Raw genomic sequence first — 12,141 nt, forward strand, 5'->3', positions numbered from 1 at the left:
ATGACCCGCAGCCCCGCTTCTCTTTTTATCCGTTGCTCCCAAGAACAAACCCATCGTGGGGGTCTGGCTCCTCCCAGGAGGACCGGAACGGGCTCTGCACCAGGAGACATGGCATGGTCACGGGGGGAAGTAAGACTCAGCCTGGCTCCTCCTTTCTGGCGTCCGAGTCCCGGCCCCCCACCTGCAGGGTCGTACCCTGTGGACGCTGACATGGAAGTGATCACCATGTATTGAGCCACGCCGTGTGCAGGGCACGTGGCAGATAACTCTTCCGTTCCAACCCCTGAGGGACCTGTGGGGTAAACACCACTTAACTGTGGGATGACAGGTGTAAACCAGGCTGGTCCTGGGCACGCCTGGCCCAGTGGCCCCTGGACTTACCGGTTAGATGGTGAACCGTGCTACTGGCTTGCGCTTGGTCCTCATGCAGGCCCCTGTGCTGGTGTTGCTGGTCGTGCTGGGCCTGGTGCTGGTGCTGGGCCTGCTGGTCCTGGTGCTGGCCCTGGTCCTGTTGCAGCTGGCGCTGCCCTTGGTGTTTCCTGTGTCCAAGGCGGCCCCTCCAGTCCCCCCTTCGCCACCCCGTGTGCAGTTTGCATTTCTGCTCCTAGCATGTGAGCTTGGCCTCATCTCCTTATCTCACAAGTCCATCTTTAGCTTCTTGGAAGAGCCCGTGTCTCTTTGAACCCTGGTACCCCGGACCGCTGCGAGAGCAGGCCTGACCCTCTCCTTATTTATTTATTTTTCCCGGGCCGCTGTGCTGACTCACAACACACACACTCATCCTGGGGCTCAGGGATGCGGTGCTGCCCTCCCACTTACACGGATGCTCCAAGCCAGCATTCCTAGAGATGGCTTTTTGCCCTGGACTTGTTCCCCAGCAGGGGTGCCTGGGTCCCCTGGAGTATACACGGGCTCAGCTGAGGGAGAGGCTGTGACTCATTCTCCAGGCTGAGCCCGGACACCGGCTTCTCGATGAACAGCCGTGAGATTGCTTAATGGCGGGTGTTTTTTAGCTCCTGGAATGTGCCTGGTTAATCTTCCAATCTGGCGAGGTGGGTGCGGTGCCCCTTCTTATATATGAAGAAACTGGGCTGCAGACAAATCCAGAAAGCTTCTGAACTTCTCTCTGGAGAGAAGCAGGGAAGCTGGTACCTGTGCTCCAATCTGCCTGCCTTCAGCCTCCCTTCTCCTGCGGGGCCAGTGGCTCTCAGGCTGCGGTGAGGTGTGCAAGAGGGCTGCAGGTTACCGAGGGGCAGGCTGACTTAAAAAACACGGTGTTACACTTACCTTATCTTGACTTAGAAAAAGATCACACTTGACTCATGAGGCCTGTTATTTCGCAGTGTTGTTGCTTAGGACACGGATATTTGACTTTAAAAGCCATTTTTGCAAAAAATATTGCAGTAACACAAGTAAACGTAGCCTTCTTGAAGAGGGCAGCATTTGGAATGCGGTCCTCATTTCCGTCTGTGCTGCTCTCGCTGCGTGGCTCTGGCCACATCACTGGGGACAGCATCTCTCTGCCTGTGACCTGAGTAGTTCTGTGCTCCGCTTCACATCAGCTGTGCCGGTGAGTTCAGTGGGATCCTCCCGAGATCCAGAAGGTTCGTGATGAAGGGACTGCACAGCTCAGTCTGAAGCTAGATGGAAAACAAGAAGAATCTCAGCACCAGAGCGCTATATAAAATCCCATAATTCTGCTCGAATTGACCGTGGCCATTGCTCCCGGCACTGCAGACGCCTCGTATTTATCGAGCACCCAAAGTCTTCAGGTCAACTCCTGTGTTACTGTCTGGGGTTGAATTAGGAAATAGTAAATGTTCCCCCTATGAAATCAATTGATGACTCATTCACTCATTTTTTCATTCATTTCCCCTCAATAAACAGGGGATAATATTACCTACCCCATGGGTTCATTGTGAGAATTACATAAGAGAACATATTGAAGGGCTTAATTCAGTGCCTGACATATAATAAGTACTCTGGGAATACCAGCTATTTTTAAATAAAATGTTGAAATGGAATTAGAAGATCAAAACCCGTAGGCATATAGAAATAAAGAACATTGAGGATGAGTTACTAAAATGTGACATTAAATTCCTCTCTGACTTCCTAGTCAGCACAACACAGTGGAGAGGTTATGTTTGTCTTGGTCAAGGATTGGCAGACTTTTCTGTCAAGGACAAGGTAGTAAATATTTGTGGCTTTACGGGACACACAGTTCTGTCACCACTAGTCAGTTCTGCCTCTGTATCCGGAAGGCAAGCATAGCCAGTATGTAAATGAGTAGGCATGGACATATTCCAGTAAAACTTTATCAGAATTGGCAGTTAGTCCATAGGCTGTACGTTGCCCCTGGGTGTGAATGAGGGAAACCTTGGGGTGCCTGGATGGCTCAGTCAGGTAAGCATCTGACTTCGGCTCAGGTCATGATCTTGCAACTCGTGGGTTCAAGCCCTGCATCAGGCACTTTGCTGACTGCTCAGAGCCTGGAGCCTGCTTCAAATTCTGTGTCTCCTTCTCTCTCTCTGCCCCTCCCCTGCTCACACTCTCTCTTGTCTCTCCTTCAAAAATAAACATACATTTAAAAAAAAAAAATTAAGTGAGGGAAACCTGCTTATCACTGAGTGAAAGAAACTTCTGGATCATAAACTTTAAAAAAAATGTGTTACAAGTGTGGTCCTTTTTTAAAAAAGATTTTATTTACTTATTTATTTACTTATTTATTTACTGACTTATTTTTGAGACAGAGAGAGACAGAACGTGAATGGGGGAGGGTCAGAGAGAGAGGGAGACACAGAATCCGAAGCAGGCTCCAGGCTCCGAGCTGTCAGCACTGAGCCCGCCGTGGGGCTCGAACCCACAAACCGTGAGATCATGACCTGAGCCGAAGTCGGAAGCTCAACCAACTGAGCCACCCAGGCGCCCCTAAGGTTTTATTTTTAAGTAATCTCTACACCCCATGTGCAGCTTGAACTTACAACCCTGGGATCAAGCGTTACACGCTTCGCTTGACTGAGCCAGCCAGGCACCCCAAGATGTGGTCTTTGTCTGAGGCTTGTTAAACGGTATATAGACAGTGCTTTCTTTAGGGTTTTATGGAAAATATAGAAGACCTTTACACTGCTAGTTCTTTTACCACGTATCTAACAAACATTTATTGAGGTCTTACTGTGTCTCAGCCCATGATGGAACCAAAAGGCACGTGCATTTTGGCAAGGGGTGCTGCATTAGCAAGGGATCATCTCAGTGATGATGTAGGGAAGTCAGCTTAGAGTGTTTTCAATGTTGGACACACTGTCTAATCCCTGAATGACACACAGGCCTTAGTGTTAATTCGAGTGGCAGGTGTCAAAATCCTGCCACACAGGGTGGGTAGGAGTGTCCTCTGAAATCCTTGCCCCCCTTGAGTGATAGCTGCAGTTATGAGAAGGATGTGGTCTTTGGAGCAGAGCACAACCAGGTTTTGAAGCTTTGCTGTTTCACAGCCGTGTGACCTTGCTCTAGTTCCTAAACCTCTCTGAGCCTCTCTTTCCTTATCTGCAAAGTTGGGACCTTGACACTGCTGAATCTTTGGTTCTTACCTCCGTGTAGTCAGCTAGTATTTACTGTCTAAATGTTAGTTCCTCACCGCGGGGGCCTGAGGGCCTCACCTCTCCCTTATCCCAGGAAGCCGGGTGGATGTGAGGATTATAGCCTGCTTGTCCCAGGTGAATGTTCAGGGTAAGAAGGCTTGAGAAAACACTGGCCTGAGGAATTCCGAAGTTAATGAAGGGAACAGATTCCAGAAGGGTCTCGGCCTGACCTCCCACCCTTTTTCCAACCCCCTGTTCTCCCTGAGCGAGTTTGGAGGCAATCAAAGCATTAGAGCAGCTGCATAAAACAACTCTCACGCAGTGGGGCAGGACTGTGGCCTTGGCCACTGGAAGTCTGGGCCAGAGTGGGTGACTTTGAGTCTCTTTCCTACAGTGCCTGGTTAACCCAGGCAGGGCATTGGGAGCAACCAGGGTGGGCAAGGCAGGCCATCACGGGAGAAGGGGGCATATTTGAAAAAGCTGGAGGATAATTTTCAGCCATCCAAAGGTGGGAGGGACTACGGGGCTGTGTGAGAAATTTGAAAGAAGACCCAGGTGCCTTTAAAAAAAAAAAAAAAGGAAACTTTTTCCATTATTCTGACTTTAGGACCCAAGAGGTGTATTCAGTAAGGACTAGTGGGGTAGGATAAAGACGACAGGCTTTTGTTGACTGATAACAGTTTCCAGATGCATTCTCTGTTTCCGGCTAATGGAAACTTCGGGGAAAAGGCTTCGGGGCCCAGAGCTAGGCAGTGAAGTGCCATTGTGCTGCTGGAGGCCAGAGCTGGGCAGCGAAATCGCTACGGTGGGTGGGCCACATTGACTGGGGCTCATTCCGGGCAGATGGGCCGAGCATAGTCTGTCTGCAGTCCCGGGACCCAGGGCGGCTGCATTGGACCTGCCAGGAGCTGCGCGGCCTTGGCTGTGAGCTGGTCCTCCCTTCTGCTCTGGTCGCTCTCTGGGAAGTGGATTATTTCCGGTGGTAGTGGGGGGGGGGGGGCGGGGGGCGGCTGGGGAGGCTTCGTCCCCTTTCTTTTGTCTTGTCAAATTGCTGGCCATGCTGATAGCTGGTTCGGGACAACAGTGGCTGGGGGGGGGCGGGGGGGTCTTTCCCTCCCATCTATCTCTCTTCCCTGCTGTATGACTCCACATGGGGTGGGGGTTCTGGGGAGAGGGGCTCCGCTCTACCTGATTACCAGGAACTGCCCCGACCCTTCCCTCCCCCGTGGAGGCTTATCTGGCTCCAAGCAGAGCAGCTGCTCTGGTGAGCTCTCCGAGTCTCTCAGAAGTAGAGACTGGGTTTATTTAGCAGGAGGTAGTGACATAAACAAATAAACATTAGCCAGGACAAGCTCCCAGCTTTCTGCTCACCCAGGGGCCCTGGAAACTCTTAGTTGCATTTTCAGAGAATGTGACATCAGTGCTCGTCGTAAAAAGAGTTTTCCTGTCGGAGAAATGCTCTGGGGGGAGGTTGTCAGGGAATGTTAGAAAATCAGGGGCCATGTACGTCCTGGGGCTTCCTGGCTTTATGCCCTTGCAGGGGGACACTTGACCTCTCTGGATCTTCGGTTCCTTCTACATGGAGCTGGTTATTAGGAAAATTACGTGACCTGAGACGTGAAGCCTGGCCAGTTATTAGCCCACCTCTGAACCTGACCGTAAGTCAGATTTGTGACTTAGGTTGGTTTTGTGACTGTCCTGCTTTCTGGTTGTCGAGTCCGCTCAGGCAGTGCCTGGGGCTTCTCTGAGGCTCGGGCTCCTCGGCTTTCAGTGAGGTGGTGGCCCACGCCTTGTGTCCCTCATGTGCTTGTTGAAAGGACCACATCAGTCACCTCTGGGAAAGCGCCTGAGAGCCGGACGGCGTGGCCGTGCTGGACTGTGTGATAGCCGAGCCTGCTCTCTTGGCAGTGGAGCCTGGAGGTGGCAGAGGTGGTGGGTTCCAGCACATTCCTCAAGGTTGAGGCCGGGCAGCACTAGACTGCTGAGGTGTGTGCAAGACACAGGCAGCCTGCCTCCCTCTGAGGCCAGGGAATGCTGGGCACACTGTGAGGGCCTCCAGCTCACTGCTTCCCGCATCCTTCAGACCGACTTGCCAGACTCTAGAGTCTGCTGAGTTTCGCCGTGGTTTCTTGGCGTGACGTGAATCGTCCAGATCTGAGACACAAAACAAGAAGCCACCGAGAGTCATTTAACAAACTCCCCCGTTCCTACCCCAGGATCAACAGGTGTTAAATGATGTGGCAGGTGTGCTTTGGATTACTGCTTCTAAAGAAATAAGAACTTAGCGGTAGAGTGCAAGTCTGTGGGCTCTCTGCTCCCATTCCGTTTCCTTCCCTTCGCAGAAGTACCACTCTCCTGAACTTGGGTGGTAGGTCATGTTTTTGTTTTTATTTTTTTAATTTTTAAAATGTTTATTTATTTATTTTGAGAGAGAGAGGGAGAGGGAGAGGGGGAGGGAGAGGGAGAGGGAGGGAGGAAGCAGGGGAGGGGCAGAAAGAGGGAGAGAGAGACAGAGAGAATCCCAGGCAGGTTTCATGTTGTCAGTGCAGAGCCCGACGAGAAGCTTGATCCCACGAATCATGAGACCATGACCTGAGCGAGATCGAGAGTCGGACGCTTCACTGAGCCACCCCGTGCCCCTGTAGTAGGTCCCGTCTTACCCTTTTCTTACAAATCTGTTTGGAGACCTTTTATAGCACTATTTCATGTGTTCAAAAAAATTTTTATGGAGGTGGCATCCCGTAGGTATACGGTGACTACAATTTGCTCTTTTCAGTCTGTGTTACGTTTAGATGCTTCTTTGCTGCTGTGTTTGTTCCTTCATGCTTCTCATGGTGGATTTGGGGGCGTTTCTAGGTTTTTGCCACTGTGAACAGTGCTGAGGGGGGGAGCCTTTGTGCCCACATCTCCAGGTGCACATGTGGGTGTCCCCAGGGGCTCAATGCCTGGGGATGCACACTGTCTGTCTTGTCAGAGGGAGCCAAGCTGCTGTCCAGTTGGAACCATCTGTTGGCTGGGGGTCTCCCTGCGAGCCCGTGACCTCCTAGTGTGATGCTCGCCCCTGCCTTCTTAGGTGAGGTTGGCAGTGCCCAGCCCCAGCCCCAGCTCTTTATGTGTTGAATGGGGTGAATTCTGGAAGGAGATGAGGCCAGCACAGAGGATAGGACTAGAGCCACGGCTGCCCTCTGCCGAAGCCTGGTCAGCAGAGAGAAAAATAAGAAATGGGGGTGGTGGAGGGGCGCCTGGGTGGCGCAGTCGGTTAAGCGTCCGACTTCAGCCAGGTCACGATCTCGCGGTCCGTGAGTTCGAGCCCCGCGTCGGGCTCTGGGCTGATGGCTCAGAGCCTGGAGCCTGTTTCCGATTCTGTGTCTCCCTCTCTCTCTGCCCCTCCCCCGTTCATGCTCTGTCTCTCTCTGTCCCAAAAATAAATAAATGTTGAAAAAAAAAATTAAAAAAAAAAAAAAAAAGAAATGGGGGTGGTGGAGAAATGGGCGCTGAAGGCTCCCCACGTGAGGACTGACGGGGTGTCTGACCCCAGATGGATGTCACTTGTCTGGGAACCCCTACCAGCTGGCTTCTGGGAGGCTGACAAGGCTGGGTCTATGCAGTTGTGGACAGCCGAGGAGGTGTTGGGGTCCCCATCGTGGGGGACAGGAGTCACCCTGATGGCTGTGGGAGCCGTTCTCAGCCGGAGAGGAGGAGAGCCCACAGCTCCAGAGAGGTAATGGGGAGGAGGAGGCCGGGCCACAGCAGGGCAGCTTGTCAGATTTGTCAGCAGAGAAGAAAGTGCCGGAAGGAAGGTCCATGCTCTGGAAGAGCTGAGAGAAACCAGAGAATGAGAGAGGATTAAACACAAAGTTTGAGAGTTTTTTTTTCTTTTTTGATTACAAATGGAAAATTTGAGTTTGGCAATGGGAAAATAATGTGTGTACTGGGAAATAGTCTTTTTTCTTCTTTTTAAAAAATGTTTATTTATTTTTGAGAGAGTACAAGTGGGAGGGGGCAGAGAGAGAGGGAGACAGAGGATCTGAAGCAGGCTCTGTGCCGACAGCAGTGAACCCGACGTGGGGCTCAAACTCAAAAACCTGTGTGATCGTGACCTCAGCCGAAGTTGGATGCTCAACCGACTGAGCCTCCCAGGTGCCGTCTTCTTTTCTTTTCTTTTTTTTTTTTTTTAAGTCTATTTATTTTGAGAGAGAGAGCGTGCAGGAGGGGCAGAGAGAGGGAGAGAGAGAATCCCAAGCAGACTCCAGACTGTCAGTATAGAGCCCAGGGCAGGGCTCGAACCCACAAACCATGAGATCGTGACCTGAGCCAAACCCAAGAGCTGGATGCTTAACTGACTGAGCCACCCAGGTGCCCCTAGCCCTTTTTCTCCTTAAACCTTTTCCCTGATGGTAAAACTAATACAAGGTGTTTGGAGAAAATCTAGAACATAAAGAAAAGCATACGTGTTGAGAAAAGGCTCCGTAACGCTCCATGAGGAGCCACCCCTGCTTTGAGTAGGGTGACCAGCTCGTCCTGGTTGTTCTGGAACATTTCTGGTGTCAGCACCGGAAGTCCCACCTCCTGGGGCTGGGGTACATCGTGCCATTTCAGGGGCGCATACGGCCCTGAGAGATTACCACGCCCTCCCTCTCCAGCTTTGTGGTTGGGGGCCCATCCCTCCCACCTGCAGACCTTGTTGGTGCGCTGAGTGAGCATCGCTGTCTCTGCTGGGGATGGATGGTTTCGGGGTGCACGCGTGATGCCCAGGGGTGACGTCCAAGGAAGCCTCACCTAGAGAAGAGAATCCCTCCAGGATGTGCATTACCGAAGTTTCTGGAGGGCTGGCAGTTCTGAAAACCCTGTAAGGTCTTCACATTCATTGCTTGTCTGTCCATTCAACTGTGCTGAGAAATCCAGGCTCTGTGGGTTCCTTGAGTATGTATTTGCTTCCGTTTGGGGTTTTTCATGGCTTCACCTTATTTAATCACAGAAGCAATGCTGCGAGGCTGTTGCTGTCATCCCGATTTTGCAAGTGAGGAACTCAAGGGCAGGTTAAGCTCCCACCCCGGGTTTGCCTGATATCACAGTCTTAAGTTTTTTGTGTCACTTTATTTTTTTTATGTTTTTATTTTTTTTATGTTTGTTTATTTTTGAGAGAGACAGAGACAGAGCTTGAGTGGGGGAAGGGCAGAGAGAGAGGGAGACACAGAATCCGAAGCAGGCTCCAGGCTCCGAGCTGTCAGCACAGAGCCCGACGCGGGGCTTGAACCCACAGACTGCGAGATCATGACCTGAGCCGAAGTCGGATGCCCGACCGACTGAGCCACCCAGGCGCCCCTTTTGTGTCACTTTATGTCCAACGTAGTGTGGTGGCTGCAGGGGGTGGGGGGTGGCTGGTGCTAATCTCGGCTCTGCCATTCGCTAGATGTGTGGCCTTGGGCAAGTTATTTAACTTCTCCTACCTCAGTTTCCCCATCTGTAAAGTAGGGTCATCATAGTTCTTCTATTGAGGTTGAATGTTTGTGTCTTCCCCACATTTTTATGTTGAAGCCCTAAGTCCCAGTGGTGGCATTTGGGGGGTTGCTTTGGGAGGTGATAAGGCTCAGATGAGGTCATGAGGGTGTGCCCCCCGCCCCATGGGACTAATGTCCTTGTAAAGAGGCAGACAGACAGATCTCTGTCTCTCTTTGTATGCTTATACACCAAGGGAAGGCCCCGTGAGCAGTGAGAAGGCAGCTGTCCACGAGCCAAGAGCTTGAGTGGGGGAAGGGCACTTGAGTGGGGGGAAGGGCTGTCACCAAGGACAAAATCTGCTGGCTCTCCAGCCTCCACAGCTGTTGGAAATAAGTGTCTGTCGTTGCAGCCACTGTGGTATTTCATCATAGCAACCTCAGCCGACTTAAGACAGCCTCTAGAAGGGTTCGAGGTTTCATGAGATACTACAGGAAGCGTTTAGCACAGCACCCAACACATTCCAAGTGTTAGGTGAATCCTGGTCAGTGTTCTGGCCACCACTTTATTTATAAGTGACCCCACAGTGGTTCAGAGAGGGTCAGGAACTTGCTGACGGTCACATAGTTTGTGGCAGCTCTTGGGAGGAGCTGGGCCCTTCTTCCTCCTCTCCGGCGCGCCTTTCCCACCCTGCCCTCATGGATGGACCTAATGAACACTTACGTTACTGCATTCTTGCAAAAGCCTTGAGAGCCAGAGCAAGCCGGGGGGGGGGGGGGGGGACTCTTGGCCGCCGCCCGCAGGGTGAAGGAGGCCATTCCTGCGGTTTCATTAGCTCTTCCGTTAGCAGCAAAATGCATACCTCCGGGTGGCATGGAGATTGCCAGTGGCCGTTGCATTTTGGATTCCGACAGCACTGGCAGTTTGCATTTTCCTGAGGATGTAAAATGTTTGGATAGCAACAAAGATAATGGTAAAAGGGGAAATTCAGGCTTGGGCTGAGCACACTGTACCCCTTTGGTGTGAGGAGTGGGTGCGAAATGGCTTAGGGACACTGAGGGACACTTCTGATGTCCTGTGCTCCCAGGCGTTGGGATGAGAGAGACACAAAGGACGAAGGGAAAGCCGTTTTGCCGCCTGGAGAAGCCAGTGCTGTCCTGCTGCTTCCGTGGTGTAATGTTTGAGTTTTACTCCCATCCATCCGTCAGATGTTAAGGTCTTGGGCATAGTGTTGTCGAGGGTGTTGATGTGTAGCCTCGATGGCACAGTGCTTGTGTATTTGTTTCCCTCTATTGAATGCCTTTTATGCGCCGAGATTTGACTAAACCCTCTGGCAACCTCAAGAGGTAAATGCTATGGGACTCTCATCTCACACGTGTGAAAACAGGCTCAGACAGGTTCAGGCACCCCGCTAGTGAGCCTGGGGCTGGGATTCTAAGCTTCCCTGGGACTCCTGACCACACTCCCCAGGCTGCCTGCTCCCTACCCCAGAAATGTCACAACCCACATGTGAGATGCCAGGACTCTGGTCCCAGATGGACCGAGGGTGCCCTGTGGGAGGCTGGATCTTTGTGCCTGATGGACGTAACACCAGCCTGCTGTATCTACAGTCCCATTCTCCTGAAGTGACTCCTGAGGCCATAACCCACTCAGGGGGGTGGTGACAGGAAGTTACGCCCCGGCCCCGTCAGTTTGCAGGGTGGACATAAGCCTGGTGGCCATCGGGGAGCAGGGGTGGGGTGGGCAGGGCTGGTGGGAAGGGAAAAACCTGCTGCCAACAGTCCCGACTGCATTGTGGATGGACTCCTGGCTTATTACGTGGAGACTCGAATGACCAAATTTGGTCAGTAAGCCTGGGCCGCAGAAAGAGAAATGTGAAATCGTTCCATTTTTCCCCAAAGTCCTCACCATTTTAAAGGACCCTGTTTTCTAAGTAACCCCCTCTAAGGATTGTGGGTATTGGGTCTTCCCAGCCAGAGATTTGTGGAGGTTGTGAGACAGGGGCGTGTGTGTGTGGGGGGGGGGAAGGGGTGTGGACTGAGGAAAAGGGAGAGCAGGACAGGGGTGCGTGCATTCCGCCCCCGGCTTCTTCTTGGTTAACTTTCTCCCCAGCAGAGAACAAGGGGCTGATTCACGTGGCGCGAGTGGCCTCCCTCGCCCAGCGTCGGGTTCCCGAGCCTTCCAGTGACTAAGGAGGAAATTCCAGCGCACATACTGCAGCCCTGCATCATTCATGCCGTTCTTCTCTATCAGAACTTTGTGCCTGCCTCACCTTTCTGGAATTTGCCTTTTCTCTTCCTTCTTCTGGGTGGTATGTGCAGGCCACCCGTGTTACGACTCCGCGGAACACAGCCTAGCTTTGGTCTTCACGCACGGTCGTCTCCAGGCGTCCTGGGCCTCGTGTCCTCGGGACGGTCGGTGTTTGTGACTCGGCCCTTGTGACTCGTGCACGCTTCTGTGCTCCTCTGTTCCTCGGGGCTCCACAGCCAGTTCTCAGCCCCTGGTGGGACCCCTGGGTAAACACTCCCGTCATCTGGACCTTGAGATTGGCTCTCTCGGGACCGCTGGTTTCCTGGTGTGCTTCCGTAGATGGGAGAGGCGCCGGAGGTGTCTGGACCACTGTGGCAGGGGGAGCGCTGGGGCAGGGGGCCGCTGTCTGGAGGAGGAGAAGCACGCAACCGTCTCCAGTTGGGAGAGGGGACGGCACGTTCTGAAGGGATGCTTTCTGCCTCTCCCAGTCCCCGTCGACCTTGGCTTCAGACCCAGCCTCCTCTGGCTTCCCTGCCCAGGTTGCTTGCCCTGTCCCCTTTGCTGCTAGGCGCTTACCTGCTCTTTGCTCCAGTGTGCTCCTGCACGTGGTGAGCCCTTCTCTCCCAGGAGCCTGGGAACGTGTCTGCGGAGAGGATCAAGTTTGGGCCCACTTTGCGTCTCAGAGCCAGGGGGCCAGCCCAGGTTTGCCGGTGAACGAAGAACTTGCAAGGGACCGGTTGAGACTTTTCCGAATTAAAGGGAGGGGGGCCACACAGGCCACTTTCCCTCTTCCCCCTAAAAGGTCAGCTGCTGTGTATCATTCAGGTAATCGGGGAGTGTATGCGGGTGTAGACAGCCCCTGCAGAGACCCTGGGAT

The 12,141-nt window shown here is 52.7% G+C and overlaps 1 long non-coding RNA gene across 1 annotated transcript in view; it reads left to right on the top strand.

Moving 5' to 3' along the window:
* LOC124507806 (uncharacterized) overlaps positions 1 to 12,141 on the top strand; it is a 277,191-nt gene that overhangs the window by 69,904 nt on the left and 195,146 nt on the right. The window lies entirely within an intron of this gene.

This window comes from Lynx rufus, unplaced genomic scaffold, assembly GCF_022079265.1.
Source record: "Lynx rufus isolate CCGP_SWC_20201006 ecotype Redwood Valley unplaced genomic scaffold, mLynRuf1.p SCAF_12, whole genome shotgun sequence".
NCBI classification, from domain to species: Eukaryota; Metazoa; Chordata; class Mammalia; order Carnivora; family Felidae; genus Lynx; species Lynx rufus.